We start from the raw sequence: 23,472 nt of genomic DNA on the forward strand, positions 1-23,472 counted from the left end.
TTTTGCATTTTGTAACCAGGAAAGCAACAAATCAATGAAAGAATAATCTGCAATGCTCATGAAACCAAGCATGAACTTCTGTTGTTTGCTCTCCTCCTCTCAATACATCAAGCATAGTATGTACTCATCCTGTAGTGTTTGCTAGACACTTAACTGTCCTGTCCCTATACCAGTTATTGTCTTGTACTTCCTTGACCCAATCTGTATATAAGGTGAAGTGGTGGGATGGCTCTCCATTATTTACTTCATTTCCCACTTTATTAGCATTTTATGATGGAGACCAAGTAGGAGCTCTGTCATATCTCAATGAATGAAAAGGTTAAGCCTGGATCAGCTAAGTATTAGGAAAAATTTAAATGGTTGGCTTTGACAACCAAGATGATTCTATTCTGTCTTTGGATTTCTTTTGTCTTACTGGTACTCAAGGATTTCTGTAATGTTGGGCATAACATATATAATAGATGCACATGGAATTGAAAATTGGTAGTTATTTATGATGTCATCATTTATTCAGTCAAAAAAACTAAGCAACAAAGCATGACCAGATACTGTATTGAAAGATATAATGCAGTGATAAACCATATTATTTAATTCAATATATTTACTGAACACTAAGCATGTACCAGGCCCCCTGAAATATTGTGACAATTCAACCATGAATATGAAATAGTTTCTTCCCTCAAACACCTATTGTTTATGGAAAGATTCCATAGATAATAGCTTTGGCCAGTAGCAATAAATAAGTAATCTTTATGATCTTTAATTTAGGATATTTTATAGTTAAAAAGCTATATATACTTGATTCCATTTTATTTTCAGAAGATTCATTCATATGAAATATGCCTTTTCATTTTTTTGTTTCTCTTCTGGGACATTCTTATCTTTTTCACTGTTGAAAATACAGAACAGCTGTCTTTTTTTCTCTAAAGGTATTCATTTTGGTGGTTTCCTTTCAGCTCTATATGGATGAAAACTACTTGACATTTTACTGGGTTAGTCTTCATCGGTCTGGCATTGTCAATCTCTGAGATTTCCTAAATGGAGAAATGAACGAGGCAAGCAAGCACTCACCCTAAAGAATCTCAGTATACTGTAGATTCTTATGACCTCTTATTGATTGAATGCTTAAAAGAAATGCAAAATTAATTTATAAAAGCTCAGGTTTTTTAATCTCCCTTTCATGAGCTAAAACTCTGCATTTGCATACATGTTTGTAGTTGAATGAATGTTGTTTGGGAGACCTACTACATTCCTTTTAATAAAATATAATCACCTGGATTCCTTTGTTGTGAAGTAAAGTAAATATTTCTATGCTATTTAGTTCCAATTTTTATCAGAAGGATGAAAATTTATAGATTAGGATGGAAGGAAAAAGGACTGAGATTGCCTGAGTTAATATGCACTATTGTGTTGAAATTATAATTTGAAACCTTCAATATTAACCATATAACCAATAGATGCCAACCAATAGATAATCTTGAGGTATATGGGGGCTCTCTACCTGTGATTGATAGTATTTCAGTGCCTTAATTTCATAGAGTCACCTTAGGGAAAAAATAAGGTAAATTTCCAATTTGTTCTGATGTTTGTTAAATTTCTAGAGTTGGACCTACCCAATTCTCTTACCGGAGGAGTTAATGTGGGGATCTGTCCCACTTTCTAAAGAAAGCCCTCTGAAGATTGTTTCAGGGATAGAGCTGTTTGATTCCTTCCTTTAAGAAGCTTGTCTCCTGATTTCTGCCATGAAGTAGAAGGAAAATTGGATCTAAGTATGTTTTAGCAACCAATTGAATTCATGATCCCAGTTAAATTAATCCAGGTTAATATGTTTTTGTTTAATCCAACAGAGTATGGTAAATTTTGACCGATCTCAACCTATTATTAACACTATATAGCAAATTTTCCATCTATTAAATTACTTCTACTGAGTCTACTGGTATGATTTGATTTTATCAGGAAAAGCCACATCTGATTTTTGTACATATATCATCTTCTAGTTAAAGTAAGGCCAGATAGTTAACTGTAAACATCAGCACATTTCCTTTAAATTAAAGAAAATAGTTTTGTGGATGGAGTACACAAGACAGAGTATTTCTATTAAAATGTTAAGAGTTTCATCTATATTCTGGTAGAATGTCTTACCTACTTTTTTCTGCCAGAAAAATAACATTAGAGCAATTAGCCCATTTACACGGGTTTAAAAAGATCTGTGGTTTTTATTATTATTTTAAGAATTTTAAAGTGAATTAAAAACACATTTAACCACAGAACAAGAAAAAAAAATCCGTTAGAACACTTTAAACCCATCGTTTATGATTTTTGGACCTTAGCTGCAGGAAACCACAATGGGTATCTGATTTCAAAGGCATCATTCCAGCAAAGTGGCAGATTCCTTTTAAAACAAATAGATTGCTTTCTTCATATTCTGCTACCTGTTATGCACACAACATCATCTTTTTTAGATGAGATGAGCATATTTGTAGTATCTTGTTCTTTTTTCTTCTAGCTGAATTTGAGTATTTCCTGTCTAAGGCAGGGTATGGACTTTTCCAGCATTTGGAAAAACCTTTCTTCTTCACATGATAAAGAAGCTCATGAGACTCTGTTTTGTCTTTGCCTCCTGTTCCATTTTGTTTCTGTACAGACCAAGTACACTGCTAAAGGTTAATGAGAACACAGATGTGTCGCCATCAAAAATGCCGCTCCTAGAAATATATTTTACAAAGGTCAAAAGACTTTTTAAAAGGGAAAATAAGTTTTCCTTGTGGATTTATCTGGACAGTATTTCCTCTGAACTAAATTGTTACGCTTTTTTTTCCTACTAGATATCTTTCTTACTCATTTCTACTATAAAGTAATACTTCATTGGACTTTCCTTAATGCATTTTTTATCTAGAAGAGTCATTATTAAAAAATAGAGGCAATACGTGTGAGAACAATCTTTTGAGGCTAACTTTTTTTTCTTGCCCCTAAATGATATTTCAGTTTCCTTTTTGCCACCTGAAGGAGAGAATTTTCTGGAAATTTCTCTGACAGCCACTATCCAGATTTAGTTATAGAAAGAAGTTGATGACCTTTAGAAAATCATGATCATGGGCTGGTATGTGCAACAGTAGCGGCAACCAGTCATATTGTAATAAAAATCAATACTCCTTATAATGTTAATAATAGACAAATATATTAACCCATTATGTGCTGTCATGGTATTAAATGCTCTTCATACATGATTTCCACTAACTATATTCTTAATCATAGGAAGTAAGTATACTATCTATCTTTCCATTTTATAGATGAGGAATGTGGGAATCAAAGAAAGAAGTAATAATAGCAATGAACATTTATCCAGTACTTATTATTTGTCAGATTCTAATTAAGAGCATAATCATATTAATTCATTTAATCGACAATAAAACTCAATGAGTAGGTAATATTATTAGCCCTAATTTTTCAATGAGGAAATGGGGGCGCAGAGCAATTAATTAATTGCTCAGTCTTAGCTAATGGAAGTGCAGTTTTTATTACTGAACAGTCTGGTTCCTCAGGCTTTCCTCTTCCCACTACCTTGTCCTGCCTATGACCTCTCAACTCAGTCAATTACCCAGAAATTTATGACTGGTTAGTGGCAGGGCTGGGTCTTGATTTCAAAGTCTGTGATCTTTTTTTTTTTTAAAGATTTATTTTTTATTTATTTCTCTCCCCTTCCCCTGCCCCCTCACCCAGTTGTCTGTTCTCTGTGTCCATTCACTGTGTGTTCTTCTGTGACCGCTTCTATCTTTTCCAGTGGCACCGGGAATCTGTTTCTTTGTGTTGCGGCATCTTGTCGTGTCAGCTCTCCGTGTATGTGGCGCCATTCCTGGGCAGGCTGCACTTTCTTTTGCGCTGGGCGACTCTCCTTACGGGGTGCACTCCTTGTGCGTGGGGCTCCCCTACACGGGGGCACCCTTGCGAGGCACGGCACTCCTTGCGCGCATCAGCACTGTGCATGGGGGTTTGAACCGCGGACCTCCCATCAAAGTCTGTGATTTTAATTGCTACATTTCATTTTACTGTCTCTTGTTTACCAAGTACAATCTGTGCAAAGCCCTGGGGTTTTGTTTGTACACAGGGTGGTAAAGGAGTGTACAGAGACAATCTCTGCCCCTATGAATTTCACTCTTTGGAAGGGAAACTGCTTACTGTCCAGCGAAAGGGCCTATCAACCCAACTAACACCAGAATGGCTTCTCTAATATCCAACAGGTGTCCATTCGTATTGAGGACTCTCCTAAATAAATAGAGTGATTAGGTTTTTCTCTTCTATGACTCATGTAACTTTGACTATTGAATGAGCCAAGGGGTCTCCCACTTCAGGATATTTGAGAGTTTCTTTCTTACAAAAACTGTTATAATCAGTAAGAGGTGAGCGATGTAGAGCCAGAGGTTTCTGCCTTCACTAAGAAGACAGAAATATTTGGCTGATGCTGACAGTAAAGACAGCAAAGCTCCCATGGGGAGAAATGCCCCAGCTTGAAAGGGCTCAGCACCCTGCTCTTCTAGGTGAGAAAACGACGGAGTGGCATGCAGCAATTAACGACAATGAGCCCAACCTCTAATTCAGAATGTTATGGTCCCCACATATTCTCTGTAAATCGGATGCAGTATTGTTAGTAGATGGCTCTGGTTTCTGGGTTTCTAGATTCTGGGTTTATGTTGCATAGAAGAATTTAAAGACATGCCATAGGGTAGGCAAGGGAGTAAAGAGTTAATTTAAGAAATAAGAACATGAGAAAAATATACTGACCTTTGCACAGACCCTGGTGGGGCCCCAGGTCAGGCCTTTTTAAAATCTTTCCCCCTCTTGCTTCATAATATTCGGGTGGGGTCTCAGCTGTTTGCTGCTCTGATTGGTTGCCCCACCTGTCATTTCTCAGGGGGCCAATGGTGAGACATTTTGAGGGTATCTGGGACTTTCCTTTGACCCTGAATGGGATTCCCATTCCAAATGAGATTCTTGTGGCCCAGGATCCTTCAGGAGGTTTCTGAGCAGGGTCTCAGAGCAGGGTCTCATGGCCACGTGTTCTGTTGGCTGTGTTTTCTGTCGGCCATGTGTCTGCTGGTCATGTTGTTTGACATCCATGTTGTCTGCTGGGCACACCTGTGATGCAAGTCTTCCTTTCCCTATACTAACCTGCCTCAGTATCCTGTACGAAATATCATTTCTTTCTGGAGATTAAAAAAAAAAAATGTTTAGAACAAAATGACTGTGTTATATTAGAGACTTCATTTCATGCAAATAATTGTAACTAATTATTATACAAATGTAAATATGATGATGGATATACTTACTGAAACAATTTCCAGCCAAAAGAAGCTATTATTTGTAAAATTCACAAGTAATCCTGTTCTTCCTGGCAGGGTTTACTTTCTAATGTCAGTATGAAATGAGCCAGGGTATTTTTAACCTAAATCTTGGAGTTTCATTTATATACTAGGACAGTGGAAAGAGCTCTGTACTGAGTCTGGAGATGTGATTAAAAGTTCTTGTACTGTTGCCATTTGCTGTGTGACCCTGAGTTAACCATATCGGTCTAATAGTCTCTTCTAATAATAATGTATTGTGATTCCTCAAGATACAAGTTTCACATTCTTGCTTCTAACTTTGATACCAAATCTGCTATTTCTCTTCTTTCCCAGAATATCATATTCCTATCTAAGGGATCATCACCATGCAATGAAAACTTGAATTTCATAAAGAAAACAGTCTAAGGTTGAAATAACATTTTTTTGTGTTGTAAAGAGTCTCAAGAGATATACTGCCTATTTAACAAATGGTCTTGGAAGCTTAGATGGCAGACGAGTAGATCAAAGTGGGTGATTTCATTTGATTCAATTTACTTATCTTCCCTTTAGACAATTTTATTTACTCTGGATAAATTCTCCTTAATAAATAAGCCATACCTCCCTGCTTAACACTCTGTTATACTGGACAAATCTTTGCGCCTCACTTCCCTTTCTGCAAAATGAGGATAATATCTTCCTAACAAAATTTTTATGAATGCTAAATGAGTATTTATCTAAGAATATTTGAAGAGTATTAAATATTTTTAAATTTAAGGAATGAAGATAGTGATAGTGACAATTTCCAAGAAATAAACTGAAGATTTTGGGGAGATACAGTAACTCCTTCAGGTGTTTGTGCTTAAATGTCCATACCAGCAGTTTTGAAATTAGGCAGCTTCCAAATTTGGGGAATTTATACCTTAATTTGGAACTTCAACCAAGATTTGCCTTAACAAGAAGCATTTATCCACCTGAATATGATCTATTTACTTAATGAACATTTAATAGCATTACTACAACTGCTACCACTATCACTAAATAATAGTATTTTTAATAATGTCAGTATCATGATACTTCAAGAATGACCACCTCCCTGAAATTGATTATATATGATGAAATAAAAGTATGGCCATTATAGTGAGCCATGTTTATTATCCATACATTTTCCTGGGAATTTTGCAAAGTGTGGTAGAATAGTTATTTCCTCCACGCAAAGATGTCAAGAGTGACTCAGAACTAATATATACCTACATTGGTTTGGGAGAGATAGAGAAGAAATCTAGGCATATACAGGGAGAGAACTCCCTTTCTTGTTTGAAATGAAACTGCTTTACCTTTAAAAGGAGAATCAAACCAAAAGAAAACCTGACTCCTAAAGGGAGTTTAGCTCAGAAGCCTAAAGTGTTTCACTGACTTTCCTGCCCAGGAATCCCATTATTTAAAGTAATTAGGGTTGAGCCATAGTACTCCAGGATTATTATTTTCACAGTCCAACTTTTCCAAATCCCAATGCTTCAGAGTCGTATACAGGCACGTATAGCGTGAGCCAGTTGCTTGCTTGGTTACCCTAGCAATCAGGTCACAATCCAGGATTTGGCAACTGTCTTCATGAATGACCTTTACAACTGAAACATGTGACTTCAGTTTCAGTAGCTTTGAGGAGTATATAAAGCTAACAAGATTAAGGATATTAAAGGTATTAAATAAGGAACTAATTCTTGCCAATTCTCTTCTAAAGGATAACTGGATGAAGAACTGACATTTGGCTACTCCAGGGTTTGTGCCTGGAGCCAGTAAAGGTACTTTACCAGGATTAAGCAATGCTGACAAGCACATAGGACTGGAATCTGCTATGGATTGATAAATTAGGATTCAGCTCAAAAGAAAAGGTGCATAGAAAAATTTACAGACAGATTAAAGACAGGGATAAAAAGTCTTCAGCTAATGACTGCTAAGCAAAAGTATCTGAGGGTATTCCATTTTTAAAAATGAAATGCTTTGGTCTCAAAAATTTTTGGAACCTCTTTCAAATGTAAACTAATTCAGCCTTATAAAAATTGAAAATGTCATCAGAAGGTAGGAGAGTTTGTTCATTATATGAAAAACTGTAGGTATGGGATGACTTGTGAAGCAGGCTAGTAAGATAAATAATCAATAGATGGATCTGCATCCTGGCAGAGGGTCCATGTGAACATCAATAACCCCTAAAACAGCTGCTGGAAAACCCACCCCAAGATTCTGCCATCCAAAACAAGACTTCCTCTGGAAGCCTGGAGAAGCCCTGCATATTCACCAAGGACTTGATCATTGGGCCCTCATGGGGGATTGATTGGGGGAGAGAGTAATCAATCAAAACAGCAAACAACTGGAACTCCTCCCCTGCCATTAGCAAAGTGTTAGAATACTTAATGTTCAAAAGGAAGGCACAAGGCCTGAACATGCTCTCTCACCTTTGAACCCCTGTTCCTGCCTTCTGCACCCTACTCTCACCATTTTCCCTTTGCCATGATGGCCACACAAGTAAAACCTGGGCATTTATAATCTATAATGGGAAATTGTTGACTGTAAATCAGCCTGCTTTATCACTTTAAAGCCCCTTCCTCTCCACCTGGGACCCATGATTTCTTATTTTCTCCCATTTCTCATCCCTCCCTACCTGAATAAATTACTGGAGTAACTGACCTGACATGCTTTTGAAATTCATTTCTGCAGCATAGTCAAGACAAAATGCGGTAACACTTGTCTTAAGTTTATGTGGGACAGAACCATCAGAGCTTAGGGAGATATACCGTAGATAGTAAGTGGCCAGATAATGACTCTTATAATGAAGATTTTTAAGAGAAAGTGATTCTGACTCAGCAGATTATCACTGTTGACTCTGGTATTCAACTAGATAGCACATGCCAGGATCGTCCATAAAAGGTACTTGTTCCCCAAACTAGAAAATTCAAGGTTATCCTTTGTTCTTCTGTCTCTATTTCCAAATCCAGAGGGCAAAATTATGCTTGACTATATTCCAGGAATTCTCTTCCTCTCTATTCTTGCCTTCATTTATTAATTTGAGAAAAATCATCATTTCTTACCCAGACTTTTGTGGGGGAAATAAACCAAAAAACAGATCTCTTTCCTTTTTCAGATTTCTTTTTTCTCATTCTGTCTTCTACTCTTTCTCCATAGCAATCTTCAAAAAAAGTAAATTTGATCCCCCTTTTTTTATGTGTAGAAACCTCTTTTGCATTCTCATTGCTTACTAGATAAAACTCAAGCACTTCAGCATGTGATTATTTTTCTTTTCCTCTCAACTTATCTCTCCAGGTCCATCTGCTGCCACTCTGTCCACTATCTTTCAAATGCATCAGGTTCCTCAAACACCCTCTCTTTTGCCACATGCCATTGTTTTTGTTTGGAATGTTCTTCCTCATTTCTATGCTTAGTAATTACAGTCCTCATCAGGCTTCAAAATCAACCTCCAATATCACATTTCTGAAGCGTCCCTGAAATAGGCTTCCAAAATTATTAGTTTTCTGCACTCTATAATGAAGTTCACTTTTCAAAGTACAACTCAAAATCCAATTCTAAAAATTTTGATACTCAAGTCTTGCCACTGAGCCTAATATTTTTTAATTTATCACTCCTTTAAGATAATTAAAACTGCATGAATTCTCATGTAGAACACAAGTAACTTTAGGAGGACTGATGCATTAATTGGAATTTATCTAATACTTTGCAGTTCATAATACATTTAGATTTATTCATTTTCAAATTAGGAAGACAAATATTTATTATCAATAAAATTTGAGTAAGAAAGATTGCCTCGCTGATTTTGTTTGTCTTCAGCTAAATGTTTTCATAAACAACTTTTTTCCTTTATTAGATTTGTGGGTTTACAGAGAAATCAGGCAAAAGGTACAGGATTTCTACATACGACCCCATTAACAACAACTTGCATTGGTGTGGAACATTTGTTACAATAGATTATAGCACATTTTTTAGTTGTACTATTAATTAAAGTCCATGTTTTAACTTAAACATCATTGTGTAGTATAGTTCCATGGTTTTAAATGTTTTTATTCTGTTACCATATATACAATCTAAAGTTTCTTCTTTTAATCACATTTAGATATATCTTTTAGTGTTGTTAATTGCATTCACAGTGCTTCACTACCATCAGCACCATGCATTACCAAAAATTTTCCATCATTCTGAATAGGAACTATGTACATTATAAGCCTTAACTTCCCATTCTCTACCTCTATCCCATCCCATAGTAACCTATATTCTAGGTTCTGACTCTATCAGTTTGCTTATCATAATTGTTTCTAATCAGAAAGCTCATACAATATTGGTCATTTTTTGTCTGGCTTATTTAGTCAACATGTCTTCAAGATTCATCCAAGTTTTCACATGCATCAAGACTGCATTCCTTTTTATGGCTGAATAATGTTCCATTGTGTGTATAAACCATATTTTTTTTTATCCATTCATTGGTTGATGGATCCTTGATTACTTCCATCTTCTGGCAGTTGTAATGATGTTGCTATGAACATCAATGTCCAAATATCTGGTCAAGTCCTTGATTTCAATTTTTTGGGGTGTATACCAAGTAGTGGGATTGCCAGGTCATAAGATATTTTAATACTTTGCTTTCTAAGGAGCTGCCAAACTTTCTTCCACAGTGGCTGTAACATTTGCATTGCCACCAGCAATGAATGAGTGTCCAGATTGCTCCACATTCTTTCCAGAACTTGTTTATAGCAACCATACTAAAGGGTGTGAAACGGTATCTCATTGTGGTTTTGAATTGCAATTCCCTAATGACTAATGAAGTTGAGCATCTTTTCATGTGCTTTCTAGCCATTTGTATATCTTCTTTAGAGAGATGTCCCTTTTGCCCATTTTTTAATTGGTTTGCTTGTCTTTTTGTTGTTAAGTTGAAGGATTTCTTTATATATTCTAGATATTAAGCCTTTATTAGAAACACAATTTTCAAATATTTGTTCGCATTATGTAGGTTGTACTTTTACTTTCGTGATAAAGTCCTTTAAGGCCCAAATGTTTGTAATTTTGATGAGGTCTCATTTATCTATTTTTTCTTTTGTTGCTTGTGCTTTGGGTGTAAAATCTAAAAACCCATACCTAACACAAGGTCCTGAAGATGCATCCTTTTTCTCTTCTGGGAGTTTGATAGTTCTAGCTTTTATATTTTGAGTTGATTTTTGTATATAGTGTAAGGTAAGGTCCTCATTCTTTTTTATGCAAATAGAGCCAGGTTTCCCAGTCCAGCACCATTTATTGAAGAGACCATTCTTTCCCAATTGAGTGGTCTTTGTCATCTTGTCAAAACTCCAGTTGGCCATAAATGTGAGGGTTGATTTCTGAGCTCTCAGTTGGGTTCCATTGGTCAATATCTCTGTTCTTGTGCCAGTATCATGCTGTTTTGATTACTGTGGCTTTGTAATAAGTTTAAAGATTGGGAAGTGTGAGCCCTCCAACTTCATTCTTCCTTTTTAAGATGGCATTGGTTATTGGGGATCCCTTACCTTTCCATATAAATTTTATGATTGACTTTTCCATTTCTGCAAAGAAGGTTGTTGGAATTTTGATAGATATTGCATTGAATCTATAAATTGCTTTTGATAGCATTGATATTTTAAAGATATTTAATCTTCCAATCCCTAAATATGGAATATCCTTCCATTTATTTAGAACTTCTGTAATTTCTTGTAGCAATGTTTTTTGGTTTTCTGTGTAAAATTTCTGTATGTCCTTAGTTAGATTTACTCTTAGATATTTGATTCTTTGAGTTGTTACTGGGAATGGAATTTTTTTTCTTGATTCTTCCTTCCAATTGTTCATTGTTTTGTTTTTATAAAAAGGACTGATTTTGAGTTTTTGATTTTGTACCTGCTATTTTTCCTAATTCATTTATTAGCTCTAGGAGCCTTGTTTTGTTGTGGATTTTTTGGATATTCTGTATATCAGATCATATCATCTGCAAATAAGGAATATTTACTTCTTCCTTTCTAATTTGGATGACTTTTATTTCTTTTTCTTGCCTAATTGTTCTGCCAAGCATTTCCAGTACAGTGGTGATAACAGTGGAGACAGTGGGCATCCTTGTCTTGTTCCTGATCTTAGAGGGAAAGCTTTCAGTCATTCATTATTAAACAGATATTAGCTTTGGACTTTTCCTCTATGCCCTTATTATATTGAGGAAATTTCTTTCTAATCCTAGTGTTATAAGTGTTTTTATCAGAAGGGCTGCTAGATTTTTTCAAAAGCCTTTTTGCATCAATTGAGATGATCTTGTTTAACTTTTTCATTTCATTCTGTTCATGTGTTGTATTACATTAATTGATTTTCTTATGTTGAACCAAACTTGCATACTAGGGATACATTCCACTTGATCCTGGTGTATCATTTTTAAAATATGCTGTTAGATACAGATGCTGGTATTTTGTTGAGTGTTTCTACGTCTATATCCACAAGAGATATTGGGCTGTGCTTTATCTGGCTTTGGTATGAGGGTGATGTTGGCCTCGTGGAATGAATTAGGGAGTGTTCCTTCCTCTTCAGTTTTTTTGGAAGTGTTTGAGTAGAATTGGAGTGTGTCTTTTGGAATGTTTGATAGAATTCCCTTATGAAGCTATTTGTTCCTGGGCTTTTCTTTGTTGGTGGTTTGTGATTAATGATTCAATATCTTTACTAGTAGCTGGTTTGTTGAAATCTTCAATTTTTTTCTTGAGTCAATGTAGTTAGTTTGTGTGTCTCTAAGAATTTATCCATTTCATCAAGGTTATTTCATTTGTTGGCATATATTTTTTCATAGTATCCTCTTTTTTTTTTTTTGTATCCTCCTAAAGTCCCTTTTATTTTAGCAGGGTTGGTAGTAATGGTCACCTTTAAATTTCTGAATTTTTGTTATTTCTGTTCTCTCTCTGTTTTTCTTTGTTAATCTAGCTAATGATTTGTCACTTTTATTAATCTTTTCAGATACAAACTTTTGGTTTTATTGATTTTCTCTTTTTTTGTTGTTACTGTTTGTTTGTTTTTCATTTCCTTTCTTCTTATAGCTTTGAATTTAGTTTGGTCTTCTTTTTCTAGTTCTTCCAATTGTGAAGTTAGGTCTCATTTGAAGTCTTTCTACTTTTATGATATAAGCATTTAGAATTATATATCCCCCCCCCCCCAGCACTGCCTTCACTGCATCCTGCAAGTTTTGATATGTTATAATTTCATTTTCATTCACCTTGGATATTTCCTAATTTTGCTTCTGAATTCCTCCTTAAACCTTTGGATTCTTAAGAGTATGTTGTTTTATTTCCATATATTTGTGAATTTTTCATTTCTTCCTCTGTTATTGATTTCTAGCTTCATTCCACTGTAGTCAGAGAATATAAATTGTATGATTTCAATATTTTTTAATTTATTGAAACTTGTTTTGTGACCTACCACATCACATATCTTAAAGAATGATCTATGTGCACTTGAGAAGAATGTGTATTCTGTTCTAACTGAGTGACATGTTCTATATATGTCTGTGAGATCTAAAAGGTTTACAGTATCATTTAAGTCTTATATATGCTTATTGGTATTCCAACTAGATGTTCTATCCATTATATGAAAGGAAAGTCCTGGTGCTTTTCGAAGGAATTCTTGATGAAGGGATTCTGTTCTAGAGAGCCTTGTTATAATTTCCTGTGACAGCTATGCCACATGTCATGACAGGGCCTTACCTTATTTTACTACAAAAATGATGACCTACTTTAGTTCCCTGTCATGTATTTTGACAGTGACTGAACTGTCTCTCTTTCCTCTCTTCTTTCTTGCCTATTGCTCTCTTTCTCTGAACTAAGTTCTGGAGGGATGTGTCCAAGGCTGTATTTTTATCTATCTATCTATCTATCTATCTATCTATCTATCTATCTATCATCTATCTATCATCTATCTATCCATCTATCACCTGCCTAATAGTGCCTTAGATACATCTTCTGGTCCTTAGTTTCTCCATTTGTAAAATGAGTGTGTGTTAGCCAGATATATTCAAAAGTCTTATCTAAGCCTTATATTTTCAGTTCCTGAATCAATTTTCTAGGATGTCATTTAAATAATATCAAGCTTATGTTTACCATGAGAATCTGAACAATTTGTTACTACAGGTCTACCAATTTCTATCCTAATCATCTTTCAACAATATCACATTGCCTTTCTGATATGTGTTGGTAAAACCTTCTCTTCTGGTAAGTAACCAGAAATTGTTCTTTATTTAACACTTAAGGAAATAGTGTTCAACAATCATGTTGCTATTTTTCATCCTCCTGACCTTTTGATTTTATGCTAAGTGATTTCTGGGAAGTGAATCTTACCACATCAGATACATTATTTTTTCCAAAAGTCATTAACTTGTTCTACCTTCTAAATTCATCACGGCTCACAGGTGCAGCAGCCCCTTGAGGAATTGCTAAATGTCTCAGACATTTCAGAGATGTTCTGGGTCAAATTACCATTTAGAAAGAGGACACTTAAATTAGAGGTGAATAAAAGAGTTGAAAATCAACTGATTTACTCCCAGAAGGAAGCAAGAATGTCTCAATTATGTGCAGTATCAGGTCAGACTTCTCTGGAGATTTTACAGTGATAAATGCTTCCAGTGTCCCTGAAAATCCAAACCTTTATGGATGACCTAATTTAGTTTTAAAAATAATTGCTGTAAAGGGCACCATTCACCTAACATCAGACTAAAGCATATGCCTTTTAAAATTCATTAGTGCATTTAATTCACTTTGAAAGCAGACTACTTATCTATTATTGTACCTTGATTTCTTCATTTTGTTTTCCTGATTCAGATCCTATTCACCTTTTCAGGTCATGAAATCTTCCCCAATTATGGGTGTTCCCTCCCTCTCAGAAAACCAAATGCCCTTTTGCTATGCCACTTATCTTTTCTTTTGAATGAGAATGAATTATACTTCTTTATTTTCTCCCCCTGTACTTTGTAATATACTTTATGCAAGATACTATACTGATTTCCTTATCTATCCCCAGAAGCCAACATGGGTCCTGGAACACTGTAGGATTTCAACAGATGTTTAAATCGTATTTAACACAAGCTGAAACATGTTTTGTTCTACTCACTGTGCCACCAAGTGTCATCCTTGGAAACGTATGGGTGAATGGTAATTATAAAAATAAATGTTTTCTTAAAATCGGTGCCAGGAAATTCCAAATTGTTCTATTTATGTGCAAAGAAATAGAAATTATCAGTTTCGAGTTGGGGTCTAAAAAAAGAAAGTCAGATGACTTTGTATATGAGGAAAACAAAATCCACAAATCATTGAAATCACTCAACCGAAACACAAACAGGAGTGGGCTGTTAGATATTTACATTAGACTTAGCATTCATTTTTAAATGAGGGACTAGTGTTAGCTCAGTTTCCAAAAAGTGATAATTTACCAGCAAACGGTCATGTTTGTCTGCATGGCAACAGGCTTAGCAATGCTGAAAAGAGGGACCAAACAAAGAGAAGTGAACAAATTACCCAAGATGTCAACCCAGCCTATTTATTTGGCACTTTTTGACTTCCTCAACAAATAAAGGCACAAAAGCTGAGTTAGGTCAGTCATTTTTCTTGGTTTTTGTCTTGAGCAATTTACTCCACTCACAAGCAAAAGAATGAGAGTTGGCTTTTCCAACTTGTGTGAAAGAACTTAACAAAATGAGGCAAATCCATAAACCATCAGCTGAAATCATTAGCTTTCACAATGAACCCTGATGGAATTTAAGTAAAATCTGTGTTCTCAAAGGATGCCCTATATTGCACGTGCAATTTTACATCTGCCAATAAAAATGCCTACTGAACTAAAAGCAAAGAAATGCAGAGATGGGAATGATGATCTACCATATTTCTTCAGATTATAAATTTTGTATGTGGGCTTAAAAGAACATCAAAATGAAGAGTAAATGAAATACACAATAGTCCCATATTATCAGAGACTATAATTAGAAGAAATTCAAAATGTTCTATCATCTGTCTCATAAACACCCAAGTGTTTTCAGTTTCACTTGAATAACTGCAAGGGCAGGAAACTAACTCATTACCTTCTAGGACAGTCTATGCTATCTTTAAGAGACTTTATTAGAATACTTTGTCTATATCTGTTACCTTGAAATTTCTAGTCATGGTGCAATTGTATTTCTTATGACCACAAAGCATCTATTCTGTCCAACTGAAAATTTTTCCAATAGAAGAAACTTACACATCTCATCTTCTCCCGGCTGAATACCCTTACATTCTTCAACAGCTTCTCTTATGTGACATCCTTCACTACTATTGTTTTCTCCTATTTCACATGCTAAAGTATAGGTTTATAAAGCTTAGACAAATACAACATATTTTTTTCCAAGGTTCATTTCCTTGTTTGCCTTATTCATTGATGTTTCTTAATAAAATATATGAATAATTAATGCAAAATACTTTTGCAAAGATAAGAATACAAAATGTTTAAGGATTACTCCAATGAAAAATATTCATAATTCATATAAAATAATAAAGGATTATATAAAATAAGTACAGAAACATTTATTATGGCTAAGAAGTCTAATTATTATAAAGATTTCAATTTTTCCAAATTAATTTATAGAGTTATGCAATTTCACTTCTAAACTCATTATGATTTTTTTTGAAATCTATAATGAAACAATAAAAGTCATTTGGTAAGAATATCAATCCGTATTATCAAGGGAACAATGGACATAAATTCAAATATATTTTTATAAATTAAAACATATAATACTGAGCAAACAGATTTAAAAAATAGAAAATAGACCATAGAATAGACCCCGCATGAATTTAATATATTTGAGGAGGCATTTGCAAATCAATGGAGTGCTTGCAGGTTATTTAATAAGTCTGGAATAAATACTTAGAAAATTTTCAAAGTTATTTAACTTCTCAAGATATACCAAAAATATATGACTTGATTAGAAAGCTAGACACATAATAAGGAAATATAATAAATTTTGTAAAATAATATTTTGTAAGTTTTAAGATGAGAAAAAAATTACAAAAGTACTTGCCAACTTCCTCCTTACTAGGACCAATTAATATTATGGATCAGTAATGGACTGTGATAAGATTATGTGAAATTTTAAGATGATTGATGCCTCTGTGTACTATTGTGATGGAGAGCAGGAGAATCAATATCCTTAGGGTCAAAATAATAAATATGCATTGATGTCTATCCCATGTAAAACACATTATTTTTTTCTTTACTTATGGGAATTTTGGAAAACACATTCTCAATATCAATGTTGCAAGCCACGTACAGATTCTGTCTGGACTTGTTCCAGTAAGGATCCACATCTGACACAATAATTGCCATTGGTCTTACCATTTGGTTAGAGTAACCATATTTCTCTGTCATGCCATGACACGACCCATCTGAGCTTTACAAGCATCCTGCAGCTGAACTGAATGGGGGATTACCAACCCAACATATTTTATATCTTTGGTAATGACACTAATCTCTGTAGTTCTTCCTGGGATGTAATATTATTTTTGACTTACTATCTTGCTGTTGAAAGTAGCTTTTTCACTTGGCTCTTCTTATCAAAATATCTCTTACCCCGCAGTCAGGAGAACCAACATGAGAGATCTGCCAGCTGCTAACTATAGGCACTTGGGATGACAGAAAGGACCAGAGGATGTATCTGTAGAGCTGTTACACAAACAGTGAGGTGTAGTTGGACAGCAATCCCTTTATCACCTGACCTCCATAAGTTCTCATTCTAACAAAGGGGGCACAATGGCAATCCCAAACCTATGGGTTCCATCCAATATCAGTTTACATTCTATATCAAACTGCCCTAGAAAAATATGGTTATTTCCTCTTCTCCAGTCAACTGTTACTTTTTAAAGTGACATAGGTTTCTTTGAGAAAGGGTTGGGGGAATATTTATTTTATATACATGAGGTGCCATTGCAGATCTTTCCTCAAAAAAAACTTATCTTCCTTTATACTTGATGGGCTATAAGTCTGAGACTTGACTCATAACAGGAAACTGGATGAGGGATCATTATTTTCCTTTGAAGTGCCTATCGTCAGCTTTTTGCTCAACAACATTTGACTTTTTCTGGCTATAAAATTACAGTCCATCTATCTCATCTCTAGGATCACTACTGTCCATTAGTCATTATCACAGATCCCTAAGGTTCTAGATACCCTGGTTGCCACACCAACTTTATAGTTCTATAAACAGCTTACTTCTGTTGGCTTCTGCTATTCCACATCCAGTTATACCTACTGAAATTAAGGATTCCAGCTCCATGTACCCTCTGCTACAGTCAACCCTGGTGGAAGAAGCACAGTAAGCATGGACATTCTCAATAAAGCAATAAAGCCAATGCCTCCCTCACTGTGTACTCCTTTTTGCCTTGGTGAATAGTTTTTGTCCTTTGGGCCTACACACATCTTTCCTAAAGCAGTTAGGCCATCTCCACCTCATTTACTGTTTCTCATTGCATCCAAGCTCTAATGAGCTACTCCAGCAGTGTTTTAGGATTGGCTCTAATTTCTATGTGTCAACTTAGCTAAGCAGGAATGTCTAGTTGATTGATCAAAACACTAGTTTGGATGTTGCTGTGGAGGTATTTTGTAGATGTGATTAAATTTGTAATTTGTGTGGAGAGGAGAAAGAAGGTAGTGAAGAACATTATTACAATGGTGCCTCACAGAAACACAGGTTGAGGGCACAACAGAAACTTTCAGCAAATCACTTACACAGTCCAGAAAAGCAGAGGAAGAAGTCCCCACCTCCTGAAGTGGCTGGAAAATCCTCAGGGTCAGGTTCCATAGATGGCAGCTAGGCTTGCTCCACTTTAGGCTGGAGGAGAGAAACCAATCTATACTGAGTGGTTTTCATTCCTCTGAGGAGACGGGGCCCTATCCATGAGATTTCTGTTCTGATAAGCATCTGAGGCCATGTGCTCCAGGTTTTGGGATTAAGGTCTGGCAGGGATTTTTTCATTAGACTTAATCTATCCCCTGATTGTGGAATAATACAGAATAGGAAAGGAGATGGGGGTAGCAGAAGGTCAGAGGATGGTCTCTTGGCATTTGTCTGTGACTTCCCCAGAGAAGGAGGTAGGGATAGCTGAGGTTGGGTGATGACCACTTAATAGGTATCTGTGATTTCCCTTACAGTACTCATCTAATCTGTTGAAGACCTTAAAAGCAAAAACATAGGCATAGGTTTCCCAGGGAAGAAGAAATGTAGAAAAAGTCTAAAATAGATTATTTGTATAATTTTATAGGAAAATATTAAAAGCAAATTTAATGCAGAGAAAACATATTAAAACAATAAAATAAATAAAAACACTTCCAAAACCTATATGATGAATGGGGTGAATGAGTTTGGAGGACACACATTTTCTTACACCACTGGTGATGGTATAAATTGGGAAATCTTTTTAGAGAAACTTTAGGCTGTAAATATTTTTTTTAAAATGTAAGCATGTATATCATTTAACTTAGAACATTTTCACTCTCAGGAATTGGTCCCAGTGATATTTTTTCACAGAGCATATATGTTCAAGAAGGTTTATTTTACCATTGTTTATAATAATAAAAAGCAGAAACACTATTGAACATTAATAGGAAATACGTTGGATCAAGTGTCTTTGGTAGATCTAGATGTACTGACAGAGAATTATCCTCATGCTCAAAGTGACACACAACAAGTAATAAAATGATATTATACTTTTTTCCTTATTAAAGATAAAGAGTATGTGTGCCTCACCTCTGTGCCTTCGAGTTGAAGAGACTACCAGAGTAAATCCAGAGTAAATGAAAACAGCTTTCTAGGTGTGCAAATAACACTGGATTATGAGACAGGAAGCCTGGATGCTAACTCCAGTTCTGCTTTGGGCACATTTTCTCCCATTTTTAGGTCATCATTTATTTCTGTGTAAAGTTAGGTGGTTAAAATGAAGTTTAGGAATTGAAATTATGACCTGAAGGAAAAATATGACCTACCTAACACAGGGTATGGATCGCCTGATATTTTTAGAAAATTTTACAATGCTAGTTTTCTAATATAACTCACATGATATGGGGGCCAGTACTGATTAATCATTTATGTCTTAAATTGCTATTTCTGGAATGTGAGAGGAAGGGGAAAGAACTGTTAAGGCTTTCCTTTGGGATTGCCATTTCTGCAATGGGAGATGTGTTTTTATCTCTTAATGCCAAGACTGATACAACTTGTCATACAATAACAGATTGAAAATGCCTCTTTGCTCCGTAATACAAGTAGAATACTGATTTTACAATGAAGAGGCAAATAGGCAGTGGTCAGATTAGAGAAGTAAAGAACCACACATCCCAAATGGTTACAGTCAAATGTCATTAAATATTGATTACAAATGTCCATTTGTAATTTGGACAGTAAATTATGGAAAGGGCTAAAATATAATTTATCAGATATCATAATAACATAATCTCAGACAGATTTTTAAAATTGTCTTTCTCTGTCATATAAAGTTAAAAAAATGCCAAAGGCTTTCCTAATAATCTTTAGCCTAAGTAGGAGAGTAGATTAATTTTGGACATTTCTATAGCATCTTAAATTTTCAGAATTTTAGAAAATTTAGCATCAGGGATACTATTGTGCCCCTTAAAATCTCAGATATTTCTGAGGGTCAAAAAGTCAAAGACTTAAAGGAACAGCTTGCTCTCTGTATTTACTTTTTTGATCTTGCTTGCTTGGAATACAAGTACAGATTCGGATTACTTTTGAACCAGCTCTCATCAATTTCACAGCCTCCTGCTCTGGCATGTCTAAAGAAGGTGGTTTTAATAGTTACAAAGAGCAAGTCATACAGATAATCATCTAAGACTTATTCCTGAAATGCATTTGGGGATATTGGGTATGAATTTGCAAAAATTTTAATCCATGTTAAAATTAATTTTTTAAAAATTGTCTAACTCTTGCTCTTTTTAGAGATGCCTTTCTCATTTCTTTAAAGTACAATTTGGAGAACAGATATCTTTCATATTTTTGGAAATAATTTCAAAATAGAAACAATAAAAAGAATATTTACATAAAAATGACTTAAATTCACCTATTATTAATGTTTTATCCCATTTGCTTTATCATTCTCTTTCCTTCCCTCTCTCTCTGCCCTCTCTACTTTCTCCTGGAATAGAGCTTTATATTCCTGCTCAAGCTGACCGTATTTATTAGTGTGGAGGCAATGAAGGGAGGCGGGGTTATTTCTTGAAGAGAACAAACATCATCTTGCAAAATACATGGCTCAAGTGTATTATTCCAGGGAGGGATAAGCAACACCCTGGGGAAATTGCTTCTGCTAGGTGCGGTGCCAATGGCAATCAGGAAGTTTGAGGTCTAAGGCTCATCTGATTGAATGTCCCCAACCCAGGCCTTGTCTCATTCTTTTCCTTCCAGCAGTCTGTTTTTATTTAAGAGACTTAGGGAGGCTAAACAATTATTCTTCTTTGTAGCTCTCCTATCTTTATAATTAATGTTGAGTCCTCTGCCTTGTAGCTGCAGGAGATAAGAATCTTTTTAAGTGTTGCTGTACAACTTTACTTTAGTGGTGTAAATTCCTAAGTCTCTCATTTCCTCTTTTCAAAGATTTTACAGCAGTAAGTAAAAAATAGTCAAATGTACAGTCTTTAGAATTAGTTCCTCTTATTTGTTAAAATTGACTCAAAAGCTAAAATGTCACTTTCTATCTGCCCCTTGTTCCAACAATTCATCACTGGTACAATTCTTAGGAAATATATTATTACTGCATGCAGGCATTATCATTAGCACCACCTCACTTACTACCAGCAACTTATCTGACTGGTGAGTGTTCTTGTTCTACAGTCTCATTCTGATGGCATGCTTTCTTGGATCTCTTCCACGTTAGGCTAGTTATCCCCAAAGCAAGTGTGGTGTAGTTTAGTTTTGGAAGAGATAACAAGGGACAAGAGTGTGAGTGGGAAAAGTCAAAAGGTGGAGAATGCCAGTTAAAGATAAATTATCATGCTGAGTCCCATAGTGGGCAACATGGACTCTAGTGAGGTAACTTGGAGGGACCATGTAGACTGTGCCTACATATTGCCACTAAAGGATAAAAAGGAGGAAGTTTCTATCCACTGGCTTCTGTCCCCACTGGTTAAGGGTAGCAATGCGTGGTTCAACTCCCTCGTAAATCTAGATTTTCCCATCGTGTTAGAATGGCCGAGGGTTTTCTGATTGTTATCTTACAGGGCAGTGGAAGATAGGCTCAGCTCTAGAGAGTGAAGATACTCTACAGCGAAGTGAGAGGCCATGGATGACAACTGTACTCAGTTGCTTGATACAGCAAAACTAGAAGAAGAAAAGGTAAGCTGATCTAATGGAAAGAGTGACACACTTGAGTCTGTTATACTTATGTGAGCAAAGGAATAGTTATTATTCTTAGCTAGTTATTATTCTTAACTAAAACAGTATATGTTAGGAGTATGTTATTAATTAAATAAAGATAAGGCTCTGCATTAATTTCTTTAACAAATTGCCACAAATTTTTTGGCTTAAAATAACATACATTTATTCTCTTACCAAAATTAGAGATATTTGGTTTGTCCAAAAATTGATCACTAATCTTTTTACTACCACTTTTGTTACTGAATAGAGATAATTTATATTTATGGTTAATTATGCACAAAAAACTAGCTGACAGATTCCTGAAATTCGTATCTTTTCCATTTAAATGCCTGGTTCCAAACTGTTTTGATATCTGCATAAAGATATGAGGAAAAAGTGGTCAGATAATTAGTTTAACTAAAGTAGAGGGGAGTTAATCCCAGTAGTCCTGTGGGTGGGTGCCTATGTAAATAGTGTGCAAGTGCAGCAGAGAGAAATATACTCCCATATGAAATAACTGAAGATATTTATATTGCTATTCATATTCTCCTCAATCTTTTCTCTATGAGATTTTACATACATTTTGCTCAATATTCAACACTGAAAATACTTAATCTTTAGCAACAAGGTTTCTACTTATTACTTTTACTTTCTAAATCTCTCAAAGCATCATGCTTTCAAAATTCCTTAAATCGATTGCAGGTGGCAGGGATTTAACATTGTGGTAGTTGCCACATGTGGCAATATTATTTTAACAGGAAAATTTTATGATGCTATAACTCATTTTACATGTAGCATGTATGAATTCATTCTATAAAACTTCAATGTGAGACACACCATCTTTTAAAATTTCTCTAGATTATGTTACTCCAGGTTCCAAAACTCCATCACCCAAGCTATCAGAATCTGCCAAATCACTTATTATGGTATTTCTGGAGCTTGGATGATGGTAAAATGCATGGTTCTTTTTTTGTCATCAGCATGATTAGTTCTGCAGCCTCTGCTGTAAGATGCTACTGTTGGATGCTCATTTTTGTCCTTTATTAATCAAAACCTAAGCCCCAGGGCATGATCCCTGGTACTTTAAAGGTATGGTACTAAAAATAGAGCCTCCACCAGCAATGTCCTGACTTTTTCTTAGTTATCCAGCTAGTTCTCTACATGAGAATAGGGTGTAAGTTCCTGTCTCCCATAATTCATAAAAAACTTCCATAAGTTTTCCCAAGTGTACCAACTTTACCTCCAGGATCTGTGGCATTTCTCTTTCTTCCCAAGTATCAGTCTTTTCCTTCTTTCCCCTTTGACAAAACCTCATCTTAATTTCTCCCTGTGAGACATACACAGGAGATTTTAATAGCATTAAAAACCCAGAAAATCAATAATTTTCCTAAAGAGTCAGACATTATAATTCCAATATGTCTTGACACAAAAACAATTCCTTCTTTTCCACATAAAACTGTGCCCTAAATTTAATCTTCAATTACAGTAACATTTTTCATTAAAAATTTTATTGATGTATATGATTCATACATGAACATACTTAAACAATTAGTGTATAATGAAAGTTGTGAAATTACAAAACAAACATGCATATCATCGTGCAGGACTCCCATACATTACCCCACCACCACCTTGCAATTTTGTGAAACATCCCCGCCCCCGCACCCCGTTGTCTGTTCTCTGTGTCTGTTTGCTGCGTCTTGTTTCTTTGTCCGCTTCTGTTGTCGTCAGCGGCATGGG

This window comes from Dasypus novemcinctus, chromosome 4 (genome assembly GCF_030445035.2).
Source record: "Dasypus novemcinctus isolate mDasNov1 chromosome 4, mDasNov1.1.hap2, whole genome shotgun sequence".
Taxonomy (NCBI): domain Eukaryota; kingdom Metazoa; phylum Chordata; class Mammalia; order Cingulata; family Dasypodidae; genus Dasypus; species Dasypus novemcinctus.